The sequence below is a fragment of the Helianthus annuus genome, chromosome 9 (genome assembly GCF_002127325.2).
Source record: "Helianthus annuus cultivar XRQ/B chromosome 9, HanXRQr2.0-SUNRISE, whole genome shotgun sequence".
Classification (NCBI taxonomy): Eukaryota; Viridiplantae; Streptophyta; class Magnoliopsida; order Asterales; family Asteraceae; genus Helianthus; species Helianthus annuus.
Window position 1 is genome coordinate 55,534,914 of NC_035441.2, and position 12,418 is coordinate 55,547,331.

The following is a 12,418-nucleotide window of genomic DNA, read 5'->3' on the forward strand; positions in this document are numbered from 1 at the left end:
GAGTAGCAAACTTTGTAAACACAAACAAAGGAAAGTGTAGATTCATAAACAATTGCTTTTCATTGAGTCAAAAGATTTACATAAAAGCAAAAGATTACAGTGCAGGCTTACAATCTAAACTCCCCCTCAGCCTGATACACCAGAGTTGGTTGCACAAGATGAAAGGATGAATTGAGGAGAAAAACTCACTCAAAACGATCAAGTGTAACAGTACAGAGTACTGTCATACTTATAGGCAAACCAAACTACTGATATGCTTCAGCTGACGTCACCATGATAGTGACATCTAACGACCTAACAAACTATAAATACTGTTCTATACAAACTACTGTTATGTAACATCTGATAATCACTAAAGTACAAAACATAAGGAAACTACTGCTTCACGTTCCACTGTTGTAGCCTTAGCACAGATGTTGAGTCTTCAGTGCTTTCTTCAAAGGTGATCAGTCTTTGAGAGGGCAGTGCTTGAGTCTTCAGCAGTACTTAGGATACAGCAGTAGATAGAGCAACAGAGTTTGTCTTCAGCAGTTGTTAGATAATCATCAGAGTTTGGTTTATCAGTTGTTGTAGTTGAGTAGCACTTAACATCCATCAGCTGTTAGATAACCACTGTCAAGGGGAGAGATTAGAGTAAACTGCTGCTTATTGAGTGTCCACTGATGGGATCCGGTTTTGGCTTTACATTATCTGTTCCTCTGTTAGGGTTCAATCCCAACAATCTCCCCTGGAACAGATAATGCCAAAACCATTCCTTATTCAGGACCTTTATTACCCATCAAGAGTGCCCTAGCTTGTTCCTTAAATTCAGCTTCAAATTCTTTGGCACTCTGGTCATCTACATCCCTGCACAGTGAAAGCTCAAGGAGATCCTGCAAATCTTGAACACTAAGGCCTAGTGCTTCTTTCCTTGATATATGCTTCACCTCACCATTGGATCTGAGCAAAGTCAATACGTGGGTCTTTTGATCAGACTTCCACTTTAGTATTTTTGAATCCAATGGGTTTCTTGGGAGAGATTTATTATCAGATGAGTTGAGGGATGATGGCCTTGAAAACACATGCAAACTCTCAGACATTCTTCTGAAAGCTTCTTCTATGACTTTGTTTGCTGCAGCTGTGTCTTCTGCAGTTTCTTGTCCAGTAAGCTCTTGTTTTTCATTGTCTATCATGCCTGTTGCAGTATTTGGGGATGCAGGTCTGTTTAATACCTTCATAAAAAGGCTTTGAAGCTTTGATGAGCTATCTTCTTTCAGACCCATTTTCATGATGGTGTCTTTGAAGAACTCTGCTTCTTTTTCCTTGACCTCTTCTTCAGACATCTGTGTACCTTCTTCTTGATTTGACACAAGAATAGGTTTGTATGCTGATTTTAGCATTGTTCTGAGGTTTTCAATTTGATGTTCCATCTTCATCATTTGTTCTCTCTTCTTCCTTTTCTTCAGCCTCTCATAGGCTTCATCAGTTTGCTACCTAGACCATTTTGATATGGCTTCAGCAGTGTCTACTTTAGCATCCACTAACTCCTTCTTCTTTCCTTTATATTCAGCAGTGAGATCAGCAATGAGTCTTTTGTACTTACTCCAGTTTGGAGCAGTTTTCTTCTTTGAAGGATTATGTTTGATTCTTTGGATCCTTTTAGCCTCATGCTTCAAAGCTACTAAATGCCATTCTTTAAACTGGGATTCTTCAGCAGAATAGAACTTTTCTTTCATGATGAAGGCTAGAAGTTGTTCTCTCAATCTCTTCTTTTGATCAGCCTTTTCTTTGTCTAGCTCTTGTGCATATTCTTCCATCTGCTTAACCTTTGCAAGGTAGAACTCCAGTCTATTAGCAATGCCTTCTTCGCTTAGCCTTTCTTTCTCACTGTCAACCTTGGCTTTAACTTTAGCTTGCCTTGCCTTTATCTTGAGATAATCATTTATATCTTCTGGAGCTATGTAGCCAATGAGTGAGGAGAATTTTCTTTTTGAAGGATCTGTTTCTGTATAAAACTGCCTCATCTCATTTTTGATGGCATCAAGTTCTAGTGGATACTTTTCAGCATTTGGATCATGTATCCCTTCATCGGCAGTAATAGGCTTTCTTTTTCTGCTAAAGAGCCTTGGTTGAGATATAGGAAAAGATAAAGCAGTGGTGGATGGTTGACAAACAACTGTTGAAACAACTGGTGTCTCAACTGCTGTTGTCATTACAACTGCTGATGTGTCAGCAGATGTCTTCTACTTTTGAGCAGGGGTTATTGTGGCAGTTGTTTGGGAGGTGATCAGTGGTTGACTAACAGTAGTTGAAACAACTTGTGTTTCAACCAATGTTGTCATTACAACAGATGTTGTAACATTTGTTGTCTTCTGCCTTTTAGCAGGGGGTGATGATGGTTTGGCTGTTTGTGATGGTAGGGGTGGTTTTTGTGTTGTAGACACAGGTGGTGGTGGTGGAGCAGTAGTTGTGGTGGTGTGTGATGAAGTGGTGTGTGTTGGAGGTGTGTGTGTTGATGAGATAGCAGCTGTTTGGCTACTGACAGCAGTTTTTGTAACTACTGTTGTATCAGCTGTTGAAGTTTTTGTGGTTTTGGGTTTTTCTGGTTCAAAGTATATCCCATCTTCTATACTTTTCTTTTTCAGCTTGGTTTTCTCCCCCTTTTTGGCATTATCTGCCAGGGGTGTATCCATGAAGAAAATGGTAGATGGACCTTTCTCACTTTGAGCATTCTGTTGTATGCTGGCCTTTATAGCCTTGATGTCTACTTGAGTGCCTTTGAACCGAGATTCCACCATGTTGGTCAGCATTTGTACTTGATTTGCGTGCTTTTTAGCAGCCATTTGTTGCTGGTGTTCAAGCAATGGTTGGAGGATATTCCAAAGCTCATTTGCAGCAAATGCTTGTGGAGCAGGTGCTTGAGCAGGAGGAGCAGAAGATTGGGCTATTTGAGCTTCTAACAGCTGCTGCACCATATCTTTTATTTCGGCAACTGAAGATTCTAGATTTTCAACTCTGGCCGTTAATTCGTTGTATCTTAAATCATCACCTGATTTAACAGGATCATCTGAATCCCCACCAGTGGTGGTTGTATCAATGTGTGACTTAGGAGCTGTAGCCCAAAAGTCATCCATTGATGCCCCTTTTTCTTGGTACTGGGGACTTCTTTCTTCGGCACTCGATAATCCTTTGATGTTACCAGCAGTTAAAGATAACTCACTGGTGGTTACCGATGTTGCCATGGAAGAAATTGCCTTCAAGGGAGTCTTAGTTATGTAACAGCTGTCCAACTGAAGATCTGTTGATCCATCAGTTGTAGTTGCTGCTCCACTTGAATTACCACCGAGAGTTACTTGTAACTCAGGGGGTGTAACCTCCTCAGCTGTTGCTGGGATAGCAGAGGTAAGTGCATCAGACCCAGTCACTTGTGGAGGTATACTCTCAGTAATGGGTGATAGAGAGGAACTGGGTTTTGTCTGTGCCATATCAACTGCATGCAACAGGGGTATTATTGATTTTGGCAATATTATTGGTGAGGGTATAGGTGTTGAAAGAGACATGTCCTTGGGATCAGGACTGTGGAAGATAGATCCGAGTGGACCTAGAGCTTCATATTGTGGTGTCCCTGTGCTTACAACTTGATCCTTTTGTGAGGATGCAAGAGGAGTTTGAGGCTGGGGTTGAGATCTTTCTACCAACTGCTGTGAGGAAGTAGCAGCAGTGGTTTCTGGTGACTTTTGTGTTGTCACTGGCAGTTGCTCTGGAATCTCATCTTCCAGAGTTGCCTTTGTTTTGGGTTTGGTGGGTTTTCTGGATGGTTTTCTTTTGGTCTTTTTGGTGGTGGCAGGTGTGGGTTTCAGAGCAGTGGGTGTGCTACTCTGATCACCTGGAGCAGTGGGCTCAGCAGTGGTTTCTTGAGGGTCAGTGGCAGTTTCTAAAATCTGCTCTGCCTCTTTTGTTTTTAATTTTATTGGTGCCATCATTCTTGAAAAAGTTTCTATTGTTAAACAGTTTATTTTGAATGAGACACCTTGTTTGGGCACTTCTGCCTCTTTCTCGACAAATTTTTGTTCAAAATAGTAACTTAGAAACCTCGGAAAGAGCAGGAATGCCTTATTATCAACGTTCTTTACCAAATCATCAAATATTTCCTGGGAGTAGTTATAGTTTTCATTGTTCAAAATTGCATACCCCAGGCATTGGATTTTTGTTGGTATCTCATTGAAGGACGTTGTTTTATTTGAAACACACATGAGCAGTGTGTGGAATAAAAATCTGGGTGCAGAAGGGAAGTAACCCTTTTGTAGGGTGTCCCTGTTTGGTTATTCTGCATAGCCCCTGTTCATGAAATCCTTTACCAACTCTTCTTTTGTAAAAGAGGTTTTTCCATTTAAATCATCGAGTTTAAAGCGTTCAGAGATGGATTTTGGTGAGATGTTTACCTTCTTACCCTGTATCGAGGAGTTGATGGCGGCGATGATGTCTCCTTGTTTTTCAAGGGTGGCATTTTTCCAGAACTCTCTCTGGGTATCAAGGTAAATAGGAGCGTCTGCTGTTATCAAAGTTTTGTACTTTGATGCGGAAAGGATGTCAAGGATGGAGTCGAAGGTGTGGTTATCGGTAGGTTTTGTGAGTATACCTACATAATTGTGTGGAGCTTTGTAGCGGATCTCCGGTGTTTCAGCGGCCATTTGAGTGGCTTCTGCTGTTTTGGAGGAAGATGATGGTTTTGATTTTGATTTCGATTTTGGTTTCGTCATTTTTGATGAAGAAGATCGAAAAGATTTTTGGAGTTATGAGAGGGAAACTGCTATGAGAAGAGAACTTTTGGAATTCAATTCGACAGTAAAACCCTGTTTGGATTTAATCAGGGTTTTATTTAGGGAAAAAGTGATTGCTGATGTGGCAGCGGTTATTTTTGATCTGAAGGCTAAAAACTGACCACGTGTCAAACATCTGATGGAATGGTAAATAATGGAGGACAGTTGTTTTAACAACTACTGATGGATCAAGTATCAGTAGTTACAACGGTAATAAAATGAAACAGTGGATGTATCAGTGGATGGAACAATGATTTTAAACATCAGTGTTTTTGAAGAGCAGAGGTTGACACTTTAGCAGTGGACAGACTTTAGAGAGCAGATGTTAGAGCACAACAACATTTTAGATACAACAGTGGTAGAATAATGAAGATTTTTGTCTCAACAACTGATAGTGCAGCAGTGTTTCAACTCTTGACAAAAATGTTAGCATCTGCTTGTTCAGATGTAGAACTTGATTTTGCTTTGTGAAAGCACAGTATCTTATCTAACATTTGTTTGAGCATTTGAAATGCTATTCTTAACAAAATACATTTTAGATGTAAATTATCAAGATTAAATTGCCAGCAGTTGTTTACAGGAATTTTTGTTCTAGGTTTTGCCAAGTGTCTATTTTTTTAGACAATGGTTTAGCATCCTAGATGATGAAGACATTTCTACATGAGCTGCTCGTTTTGTGTCTAATTACCTGAATTAGAGCATGAGTATCTCAGTAGTCTAAATCAATTTGCAATCAATTTTTGATCTGTGAAAACCAAACTTGAGCTTAACATGACCTTGATATGTGTGTCATTTCCTTTTGACCAGATTTAAGGATAGTAATTTCACACAAAAATAAGGAAATTACATCCTGACCAGAGATGAGCTTTTACTATTAAAAAAGAGTAAAAGAACAAAATATATTTCATAAAGGAATGAAATATATCTGGTTTTTATTTAAGAGGAAAACACCTTAACAAAAATCAAAGGAAGTTTTGAAAATAATCAAAAGGATCCGACAATTTTCCAGTAAATTCAAGATCATATCATTCTCAAGTTATTTTGACCATTGTTTGGGTCAATTTCATGTCAATTGATTGTAAATTCCTTTAAGCACCATCACTGAAGATGCTATTGTTACCAGAACAATTCCTGTATTGATGAATGCACATAGTTGTATAATGACCACTGATGACCTGATCTTAATCTCAAGAGTGTTTTATGCTTATACTCTTTTCTTTTGATTTCAAAAGTTTTGAGATAGCTACACTTTGAGATTTGTTCACTTTCCATTTCCCTTTTTACCCTGTTTATTCATATGTTCAGAAATACTCACTAGGAGATTATATTTTGAACATACTTTGTCCATAATCGTTATGAAGCAATGTTTTGAGAGATCTGACCATGTTTGAGCATGTTTTATTACAGATCTCACATTACTTATGATTAGGACTGTTTTGACATCTTATTTTCTCAATGTGCTTTGGACAAAGTTGATTTGATCCTATTGAAGGTACTCAACCTGCCTTTGAGCACATGAGAAATTTTGACCAAAGTTTTATTCCCTCTTTTCTATGTCAGCTGTATTCTAGTGTTTTAGATGAACACAGATTTTGCTGAACTAAGGTACATACTTTAGTGTTTATTGAGAACATCACAAATATCAAAACAACAATTGAAATCAATTATGAAAACCTCGAATGATCCCATAATTTTTCAGATATTTTACAGATCTGAAAACTACGAGTGACATATGCATGAAAACACTTGTTGTGTGAGATTTGTGTGTCATATGACATCTTGGTTGATTTACAGAGTTTTTGAATGACCATTTTGACCATGATTCCCTCGTTACTCTATTTTTCAACTGAGTACAACCAATCCTTTAGTATCAATAACTTTTGAGCTGAACTTTTATGTCAAATTGATTGTTAGATCGAATTTTGACTGTCTAGGCTCTGATACCAATTGTTGGGATCGGAGGCTGTCTGTGATTGTGTTTGTTTGCATAAAACGAATAAGTGGAGCGGAAATGAGTAGCAAACTTTGTAAACACAAACAAAGGAAAGTGTAGATTGATAAACAATTGCTTTTCATTGAGTCAAAAGATTTACATAAAAGCAAAAGATTACAGTGCAGGCTTACAATCTAAACTCCCCCTCAGCCTGATACACCAGAGTTGGTTGCACAAGATGAAAGGATGAATTGAGGAGAAAAACTCACTCAAAACGATCAAGTGTAATAGTACAGAGTACTGTCATACTTATAGGCAAACCAAACTACTGATATGCTTCAGCTGACGTCACCATGATAGTGACATCTAACGACCTAACAAACTATAAATACTGTTCTATACAAACTACTGTTATGTAACATCTGATAATCACTAAAGTACAAAACATAAGGAAACTACTGATTCACGTTCCACTGTTGTAGCCTTAGCACAGATGTTGAGTCTTCAGTGCTTTCTTCAAAGGTGATCAGTCTTTGAGAGGGCAGTGCTTGAGTCTTCAGCAGTACTTAGGATACAGCAGTAGATAGAGCAACAGAGTTTGTCTTCAGTAGTTGTTAGAGAATCATCAGAGTTTGGTTTATCAATTGTTGTAGTTGAGCAGCACTTAACATCCATCAGCTGTTAGATAACCACTGTCAAGGGGAGAGATTAGAGTAAACTGCTGCTTATTGAGTGTCCACTGATGGGATCCGGTTTTGGCTTTACATTATCTGTTCCTCTGTTAGGGTTCAATCCCAACATACATATCCAATCAGTTCCTATGCAAGCTACTTATCTATACACATAGTCTGGTATTTGCATCAAGTACACATGATTCACATTCTGTTCACTTGCACACAAACAGATAACATATAATCTTAGCCCAACACTACATGGCCCACATAAGTACATCAGACTCGTACAACACGAGGCCCAAAAGGACTTGTGCGACTGGCTTGGTCTTGTGCGATCAAACCTTGATACACGACCCAAGACCATCCATGCCCACTATACTTGTGCGACTGGCCATTAGGCCCAAACACTTGTGCGACTGAGCAACTATTGTGCGATTGGGATCCTTGTGCGATCCATGTGTGGGCTGGCCCAGCAATAGTTTAGGCGGCCTCCTTCCCAATCGCACAACTTATGCGATTCGTACACAGCCCCCTAGACTAAGCCCCATGTCTTATAAACAAGTGAGGCCCAACAGTCCAGTAAAACTTGTGTGATCCCTGCTGGCTTGTGCGATTCATCATTACCATAATTTTGGTTATTCTATTCCTAAATTATAGTCCATTGGTTATTCCCATTATCATTTATTTCCCATTATTTCATAAATAATCATCACCACCGAATCCGCATTCCATTCGGATCAAACAACATGGAAATCATAGAACTTAACATTAGTTTATCAAATATCAATGTTTTACTATCACTAAACTTAATCATGCTAGACTTATCAATCTCAACACGCAAGAACCCTAGTTTGACAATAAAACATTTACGCATGGTGCATTCTAATCATCATCATTATTCCATAAATCATTGAACAGATCTATCCCTCTCACTACTCCATCCTATTAAATTTCATCAACTATGCTAAACACATAAACACCATGATCATCAATCAACACACAATCATCACACATGGCCGAGAATGGTTATCAAAGCAATATGAGTATGAACACTAACCGGATTGCAAGATGTTGAGGGAAGTGTTAGTGCCGAGAGGGTGCTCCGATCAAATAGGAGAGGTTGTCGTCAATCTTGAGGGAGAGAAGAGAGTAGGGTTTGCTAAAATTTGGAAAAAGAATGATATGCACCCCTACATGCATATGCGCATGCCATAAGGGGTCGGTTTGGGCTCGGTTTGGGTTTAAGGACATTTGGGCTCGAAAAAGTCCACATGGTTTCGAAGAATGTGCGATCCAATATATCACATACACAGATATAACTCATAACATTCATGCAAAACACAAACTCGTCATCATTCGCATTTAATCAACAATTTATTTAGCATACACGTATTACATCAAAACACCACACGTGAAGAAACCAGTACAAAAGACTCTCGGAATTTTGGGTTGTCACATATACGGTGACATAGGTTTCCTAGTTTGGGTATCCACATCCTTTTTTTATGGAATCTCCATATTCCATCTGTTTCTTATTCTATTTCCTTAATCATTCCTTTAAATTTTTCAGTATCATCCTTGATTACTGATTCTTGTGCTTCTCTAATCTGTTCATTTAAGTCTATTTGCAGATTTAATTTAAGAGAACACACTCTTTTTGGCTTTTCATGATACTTTTGACCTAAAGCATCAGCAACTACATTAGCCTTTCCTGCATGATACTTGATATTACAATCATAATCACAAAGGCTTCTTCTTGTTTTGGTCCCCATTCAAACTTAACAGACTTACAAGTTAACTTAGTTAGGGGAATGGCTATTCTAGGAAAATCTTGGATGAATCGCCTATAATAACCGGCCAATCCCAGAAAACTTCTAACCTCAGTTGGTGATTCAGGGGTTTTCCATTTAGTAATTGCCTCAATCTTTGTGGGATCCACATGAATTCCTTCATGGTCTACTAGATGTCCAAGAAACTGTACTTCTTCTAACCAAAATTCACATTTTGAAAATTTAGCGTAGAGCTTTTCTTTTCTCAGCAAATTTAGGAGTGCATGCAGATGCGCTGCATGTTCCTCTCTACGCTTAGAGTAAATGAGAATATCATCTATAAAGACTATTATGAATTTATCCAAATATGGCTTACATATTCGGTTCATCATGTCCATAAATGCCGCTGGGGCATTGCTTAAACCAAATGGCATGATAATAAATTCATAATGGTCATACCTTGTTCTAAAAGCGTTCTTAGGAATGTCCTCTTCCTGTACCTTTAATTGATGATATCCTGAGCGTAAATCGATCTTAGAGAAAAATCGAGCTCCTTGCTGTTGATCAAACAGATCATCGATTCTTGGTAATGGGTACCGATTTTTAATCGTGACTTTATTCAATTCTCGGTAATCAATGCACATACGCATTGACCCGTCTTTCTTTTTAACAAATAAGATCCGTGCTCCCCATGGCGATGAACTTGGCTGTATGAATCCTTTTTCCCAGAGATCGTCCAGTTGTTTCTTTAATTCTTGCATTTCTGCTGGTGCCAAACGGTAGGGTTCCTTGGTAATCGGTGCTGTCCCTGGTAGCAGATGAATTCTGAATTCAACTTCCCTGTATGGCGGTAGTCCTGGTAGCTCTTCTGGAAACACATCTGGAAACTGAGATACTACGGGAATATCTTTAGTTCTTTTCCTTTAGTGTTAATGATTATGGAAATCAAATACACTAGTGATCCTTTTTGTAGGATCGTTGTGCGACCTTAACGAGTCGATCAGAAGAGTTTTTGCTCAATACGAGAGGCGGAAACAAACATATTGAGTTGATTCAGCTAGATATTCACTTTAAATGTCTTTATGATTGATATAACAACAAATTACAGCGAGTAGACACTTCAGCAGCAGTTCGACACTGAAACCGGAAAGTTACAAATAAAGATCACAAGGCACATATTTACAGGCAGGGTATTCCGCACGAAATGGTTCGTGCGAAATGGACACTGCTATTTCGTACGAAATGACAAGGTCATTTCGTGCGAAATAGACTCTGGTCCATTTTGTGCGAAATAGCCTTCACACTCATTTCTGACACTTTTCTCGTATATCGTGCCCTGATCTATCTAATCTAAAACAAGATTCGACACAAGACGAAGTCGATAGACATATGCACCAAAAGACTCCCCCTTGGATGTTGACGAAGTATTTAGTGTCGAGTCTTCAATCTTCAGTCTTTATCAGTCTTTTTGTTCTCTCCCGAAGTATCTGACAATGTAAATCATCCTCAATCTCTCTATTCTCTTTATCAACTAATCTCCCCCTTGAATATTGATCTATCATCTTCATAGTCTTTGAATCGCAATTTGACTCTCAAGCTTTCTAATTCTCTTGATCAGATCTCTTGATTCCTTAAATTCATCAGCATTAGCAGTACCAAGATCGTAACCTGGCTCACATTCTGCTCAGGTTTAGACACTAGACCTGCACATCCTCTACCTCAAAATAAATTTGACAAATTTAAAATTTGACAAATTTATATATATCATATGTAGGTATCAATCAACCAAGAAATGATTTTACAATTTTAATCTCTGATGAACCACTTATAGAAATAACATTTTTCTTTTCAAGCAATTTTTCATCTCAAACAAACTCTCCCAAACCTTTTGTTCATCATATTTAGCACTTGGAATATTGAAAATCAGCTTTTCAACATCAGTTGTCGAAAATAAGATGAAATAAAATCTTTTTGACTTTTCAAAATTTAAACTACTAAAACACAATCTTTTTGGACTTTTGATTTTAACATAAAGCAGTAAAGAGATATTTACAGACAATATTTTTGTGAGTTTGTGTAAGAGAATCATATCAGTTTATGAGACAAATCACTAACACCGTTAAGCTTTAGACATTTTAAGTTCTAAACAATTCACTTAGATTGTCAGTATATTGTTCCACTTAAATTTTTACACAAAGTTCAACTGTTTCGAGATACGAGATTAGTATTTTAAGCACTTAAACTTATTTGTGTGCACCACCTCAGAATATACTCCCGTATCCAGACTTCTATATTCAGTCCTACAGGCGAGTGTACACTAATGATATCTATAAACGGGTAAATTCGAGACCATGAGAGCTCAGGTTCGAACTTCCGTTCAGACAAAGAGATGATGGCTCGTCTTTAGGTGTGTCCCGTTTGGGGATCTTTTCTTCAACAGCACATGATTAGCATTTTTCAATGTTTCATCATTTTTCTGCTGAGGGTGGGCTTTATGATTAAAGCTGTGCAAAGTATTATACGAGGACTAGGCTTTTGCTTCCGCAAAATCAGAAGTCCAGGTATAATACCCCAGATATCATCATGCACAAAGACCTAGTATGTCAGAAATAGAAAGCCCTTCAAACAAGATTTCAGGGGTTACCTATATATCCGAGAGATGTTCCCCACAAAATAAGAAAGTTTGATTTTTAAGTTTATATCTTGAAAACAATCTACTGAATGTATAAAAACCTACTGGCACATCGACAGTGAGATCGTTTATTACATTTGACTTTCCAATTCTTTAGCGTGCTGTGATAGTCCACCGATGTACTATCATTTCCTCTTTTTACAACAAAACTCTTTTTCATTTTTCGATGTTTTTGTTTTTGACCTTTTTCAAAATTTTTAATGTTTTTGGATTTTCTGAAATTTCTTACTCCCCCTAAAATTTAAAAACATTTAAAGAATTTTGAAAATAAACTGTACAAGAAAAGTGACAACTGTTGTGAATTGTGTCACACCCCGACCACGAAAAACAACAAAACGTGGCGGAAACGTCGGGGAGTGTTGTAACAGAATCATTGTTTCACAACCATGGATTAAACAAATTTCGTTTTATTGAATTAAATGAGTTACAATGTCTTAACAATAAAGAAACATAACAAAAATTAACTAGTCTTGCATCTTTTAATGTCACTATGGTCTCATCCAATCCTATGTGAGCATGCATCAATATCATCAACTATTGTACCTGAAACA